Genomic DNA, 6,151 nt, shown 5'->3' on the forward strand with positions numbered 1-6,151 from the left:
GAAACACGCATGAACAATTATAAAACGAATAAACCTCTCCATTGCCGGCGGCCTTCCCGACGGAGGCGTAGCCACCGGCTGCAATGGCGTCCCTGACTACATTTAGTAAGGGCACGCGCCCCGCCTAGCTATTCGTAAACGCAACATTAAAAATGAAGGACTTACGTTTACACACCTAACATTAACGAAGCGGGCGTGCCCGCGGTTCGTCGAGTCTCCATTTTTCCTAATACTAACGATGAGTATGTACGCACACACACATGCACACACATAATCACGCTAACACTTTGACGCTTACGGTGGGACAGAACAAACATCCGCACAAAACGTAAACGAACAAGACGGACCTAACTCTCACCGTGCACGCGCACGCTCTCTCTCCCACTGCTGGTCGGGTACGAACATCCGCACAAAGCGGACGACGCAAAATGCCGAACGTACCCGAACCGAGCGCACGCGCGCTCTCTCTCGCCCGACTGTGCTAGAACGAACGACCGCACAAAGCGGAGACGGCAAAATGCCGGTCTCGCCCGGTCGTGTTTTCGCACGCTCGCTGACTGGCCGATCGTTTCGGCCGTAACCGCTCCCACTCAACGCGTAGACGTGTTGGTGGTCGCGATGGCGGCTTCTACGTCGGCCGACATTAAGCCGCGATGGCGATCCTGTCGCTCGTGGCGGCGTTGGCGTTCTCGCGCGCGCCTGTTGGCCCGTCGTCGGGCTAGCTCCTCCTCCGTCGGCGGTGCTCTGCTTCGGCGAGTTCGGCCCGAACGCAATGGCGGCAATGTACCCGCGCGTAATTGGGCGCGGTATTCCCGCTGCCGTTGGTTCCGCCTTAGCCGACGACGAAGTAACACTTCGGCCGATGGCGGAACCCGTTCGGGCCGAACTGGGCGTTGACTCTCCTGCTGCTGATTGGACGGGTGCTGTTGTTGGTCCATGTCCATCTCCCCGATGGCGGATGTCTGCCGTTGCCGGCGTCTTCGCCGTTGGCCAGCGTTTCTGGCTTCACGGCGGACCTGTTGCCGAACGCGTTCCGCCAGCTCATTGGCGGAAACGATCCCGCCAGCGATGGCCGCGTTTTCGGCAACCTGCTGCTCCAGCCACCTTTGTTGTAGGAAGCTGCAGATCCGCCGTGCTGCCGTGGCCGTTCGCTGCCAAGCCTCCGGGCTCGACAGCAGAAAACGCTCCAGCTCATCGGGGGAAATGACGACGCCGTCCGCGTCCGTCAGGAACTGCACTCTTATGTCGGCGAACCTCGGACAGTGGAACACCACGTGCTCTGCCGACTCCACGGTGTTGTCGGCGCAGAATGGGCAGGTCGGGGCAGAGGTGAAACCCATAGCATGTAGGTACTCCCGGAAGAAGCCATGTCCGGAGAGTACCTGGCTAAGGAAGAAATCAACCTCGCCGTGCTTCCTACCTACCCAGCCGGCAATATCCGGCAGCACGCGGTGAGCCCATCGTAGGAACCTGCTCGCGGTCGGATGAGCGGCATCCTGGTCCCACGATGTCTGCCACTGTCTTATGGTTGCCGAGTGCTCCAGCCGCTTGATGACCTCCTTGTCTATCAGCACCCGCCTCTGCAACGCCCGTTGGTGCCTGGTATAGCACCGCGCGATCTCGTCCACCTGCAGGTGTAGCGGGACCAGTCCAGCCAGCACTACCGCCGTGTCGTAGCCGACGGTACGGAAGGTCCTGGCGACACCTTTCGCCAAAGGTCGCTGCAGCTGCTCCAGTTTCCGCCTGCACCACTGGAACTTCACCGCCTCCGCCCAGATGGGTGCCGCGTATCGCACAACCGAGTCCGCCACTGCTGCCAGCAGCCGACGTTTAGCCATCCTCGGTCCGGCGTGGTTGGACATCACGCCGGTGGCCAGCTTCACCACACGGAGTGCCTTTGCGGTGGCCTTCTCGACGTGTGGCTTCCACGAGAGGTGGTCGTGAAGCATGACCCCGAGGTAGCGTATCGCCGGCTTCGAGCGGACCTCGACGCCGTTGATCACTACGGGCACCGCTGGATGGCCCCGACGCAGACTGGAGATGAGGACGATCTCCGTCTTTTCCGGGGCCAGCTGCAACCGATGTTGCTCCATCCAGGCGGAAATCGCTGCCACAGCTTCCTCTGCTACACCTGCCGCCTCCTCCGGTGTACACCCCTTGGCGAGTACTGCCAGGTCGTCCGCAAAGCCGATGACGGATGCACCTTCCGGCAGCTGCACTCCGAACACGCCGTCGTACAGGATATTCCACAGGGTGGGGCCCAGAATGGACCCCTGCGGAACACCTGCCGTTACTCGGCGTGTTACCGGACCGGAGCTGGTATCATACGTCAGCTCACGGTCGGAGAAGTACTCCTGCAGGATGCTGCGCAGTCCTGAGGGCACTCCTTTGGTCTGCAGCGCCAGTGCTATGGCCTGCCAGTCTGCGGAATTGAAGGCGTTACGGACGTCCAGAGCAACGACAAGCAGGCAGCGCTTGTCGCGTCTATTCGTTCGCCCGAAACTCATCGCAGATCTGGCAGCCTCCATCACCAGCCCAACCGCCTGAAGTGTCGACCGACCACGCCGAAAGCCGAACTGGTATTCGGAGAGGAGCGGCTCCGTCGGCATCTCGATGTGGTCGTTCAGGCGGTTCAGCAGTACTCGCTCGTACACCTTGCCGGGCGTGTCCAGCAACATCACCGGTCTCACCGATGACGGCTCGCCCGGGGGTTTTCCCGGTTTGGGAAGCAGCACCAGCTTCGCCTTCCTCCATTGCCGCGGGAAGCGGCCAGCATCCATCTGCTCCTGGAGGAGCCTCGCGAACGTCGTCGGATGCGCCCGGATGGCAGCCGAAAGGGCAGCGTTCGGCAGTCCATCCAGACCGGGCGCCTTCCGAGGGTTCAGGCCAGCTGCGATGTCGAGCAACTCCTGCTCCGTCACTGGCCTGATGTCGACGCCGTCCGATTCGATGGTAGGCCAGGCAACAGGGGGGTGGTTCGGGCACAGCGCGTCCACAATGCGCTGCAGAACGGCCGGATCGCGTTCTTGTGCGACGCGGCTCCCTCCGAGCCGTCGCAGGAGCTCCCCCTGCCACCTACCCGTCTCATCATCCTCCAGGTGTTGCAGAAACTCATTGTAACGGTCCCGCTTGCTAGCCCGGATCTCAGCTGTCAGCAGCTGGCGGGCCTCCTGGTGCCGTGCAGAAGCTGTTCTGCGGGCTGCCGTGTCGCTAGTCGGTACCCTGCTGTACCGTTCCCAAGCCAGGCGGCAGTTCTCCCGTAGCCGGCCGATTTCTGGTGTCCACCAGTACGCCGGACGTCCTGTGTGGCCGACTGACGGGGAAACCTCCGCCATGATCTCGCTGCACGCCCGGCTCAGGGTTCGGGTCAGGCCCTCAGGGTCCGTGGCCTCCTCCACGAAGTTGGCTGCCCGCAACGCGATGTCGAACAGCTCCCGGCTAAACTCCTTTGCCCGCCAGCGTCTGCCCGCTGCTCTCACTGCTGGTGCTGCTTCTGCTCCCGTAGAGTTGCGGCTCGTTGCCGCCGGCCTTTCCCCCACCTCGAAGCGGATGTACCGGTGGTCGCTGAATGAGTAAGTTCCCAGCATCCTCCATTGCCTGTCGGGGTCCCCGACGAGGTCCTGCCTGCTGATGGAAGTACTGGCGAAGGCGACGTCCACAATGCTCGGGCGAGCGACGCCGTTCCCGAGGAAGGTGGCTTCCCTCCCCAGGTTCAGGACGTCGAGCCCGAGACCCTCCGCCAGCTGTAGCAGTTCCTCGCCCTTCGCGTTGGTCCTGCTGCTGCCCCAGGCGCTATGCCAGGCGTTGAAGTCGCCGGCAAGCAACACTCGGGGGCGTCCTGAGGCGAGCACCTCAATGCGTTGCAGCATCTCGACAAACTGGGGAACCCCGATGCTTGGCGACGCGTAACACGCTATGATCGTGACGCCTGCCACGTCCGCCGCCACGATGCCGGGAAAACTCGAGCTCCAGATCCGCTGAACCGGGTGGGAGTATCCGCTCGCGACAATGGCCACCAGCCTGTCGCGGTCCACCACCCAGTTTGCGTTCCCGTCCGGAACCGAACTCAGCTCGCACACCACCATAACGTCCACCCGCTCCGTCCGCATTGTGTGGAGAGCCAGGTCCTGCGCACTCCGACTCCTGTTGGTGTTAACCTGCAGGACCTGGAGGTGGCTCCCCACAGACATGCTTAGCGGCGGGGGGGAAGGTTAGCTCCCCTGCAGCCGTGCGCTGCAATTCGATGTGGTCCTCCACACCGAATGCAGCTAACCGCACTGCTGCAGCTGGCCGCCCGATGGCCAGGAGCTCCGCATCTGATGCAGCAGTTGCTGCGATCGGGCCCGACGCAGTCCGCTGCCATGTGGCCCCTTTCCAGGCACCGGAAGCAACGGCGCTTTGCCGCCTCCAGCCTGGGGGCCTCCTCCAGCCGACACGAGGAGTAGTCTATAATAAGGCGATCTTTTTGGAGCAGGGCTTCCGCTTCCACTCGCGGTAGCCGCACGCGGGCCCGCTTTGTGGCATCTGCCCGCTCCCAGATGCGAAGCGAGGCCACCGCTGGCTCCTTGGCGAGTGCCGCCTTCAACGCCTCCCTGATCGTCTCCTCCTCCGTGAGGTTGTCGACGTTTTTCAGAACAACCTCCGCCATCTCCGTCAGGACCCTGGCGGATCCCAGCTCTCCCAGCGTGGACTGAATGCGGCTGCACAGCGCCGCCGAGTCCATGTCCCGTGCCAGCTCCATCCGAAGGTTCCCCTTCGGTGTCCGCTTGCCGATACGGATGCAGTGCTGGACATCCTCCAGGGCCGGGCTCGTCCGGATGGGTCGGTACATCTCGGCGAAGGAGACCCCCGGTGCTGGGACCACCAGAATGGCGTCTGGTCGTCGCCTTTTCGTCCGCCGGTTTGCCTGTGCGGGGCGTTGGCTCTTGGTTGCTGGTTGCGGCCGCTGCCGCTGCTGAGGTGCAGCTGAAGGCTGGGCCTTTTGCCGCTTCCCCACAACCTGCCAACCACCTACCAGGGCGTCACGGTAGGATTGCTGCTGCTGCCGCCTGGTTTCCGATGCCGGAAAGTCGTACGGCTGTTGCAGGGGCTGGGACCGCTGCCCGTGCCCGCTCCTCGCCCTCATCTGCTTCTCTTCCTCCTGGATCTCACGGCGCAGCTGCTCCTGCAGTTCCAGCATGCGATGCTGGGCAGGACCCTGCGACTGGCGTGCCTCGGCTCTCTCCCTCTGCTGAGAGCGCCTGAGTGTCCTTTTGCTGGGCTGCAACTTGGAAGAGGCTTGGTTTCCCAAGCGCACGCCAGTCGCTGAATTCTCCAGCTGCACAACGGTTCGCACCCCCGTTCGATATATATCGAGCTCCGCACGGAGCCTCGAATTCTCCTCCTGGCTCTTTCGGTAAAGAGCGGTAAGCTCCTCGAGCTTCTCCAACACCCGCTCGTACTGCCGCGCATGTCTGTCCGACACTTCTGCCGTCGGGAAGCTGGTCGGCTCCGATGCGGCTGGTGCCAGCATCTCAGGAGACATAGACCTCCTCGGCGACGGCGTCGGGGCGGGGGCGGTACGCTTCCGCGCTCCCTCGTCCGGCTCTTCCAACGGTGTTCTCGGGGCTGGCTTGGGTGCCCCCTGAGAGCTCCGTAGTGACGACATCGTCCCTGGCGACAATTCCAGGGGTGTCACCACTACGCGCGGAGAAAGTCTCCTTTTCTTTGTCTTGATGATTTCGGGGACCACCTCCACCGAATCATCGCTCTCTACTCCCGACATTATGCTGCTGCACGGTTCGTCGCTTTGTCCAGCGTTAAAGTCACTGGACACGTGCGCCTGGCCGGTATGCAGCCCGCATTTGATTATAGCACGCTTGTTTGTGCGGAGCTTTTGGTTTGTGTCTCCGGAGAAACTTCCGCTAGTGCCCCATAGAGGGCGCTGGTGGCACTAGGGGGGAATTCTCCCAGGACAACAACCGGGATGACCGATGGTGTGCCCACTGTCCAGACGTCAAACCACGGCACGTCACCCTACGCACGCACTCACCGACACAGCCAAGCCCTTACGTGCTAAGTTCACGTGCCCTTAGCACGTGGTATCTGCTTGCTGGTCAACGCACTTTTCCGCACTGTTTTTCACTGAATGTTTCTTCCCTCGTTAGGGGGT

The sequence above is a fragment of the Anopheles stephensi genome, unplaced genomic scaffold, assembly GCF_013141755.1.
Source record: "Anopheles stephensi strain Indian unplaced genomic scaffold, UCI_ANSTEP_V1.0 ucontig233, whole genome shotgun sequence".
Taxonomy (NCBI): Eukaryota; Metazoa; Arthropoda; class Insecta; order Diptera; family Culicidae; genus Anopheles; species Anopheles stephensi.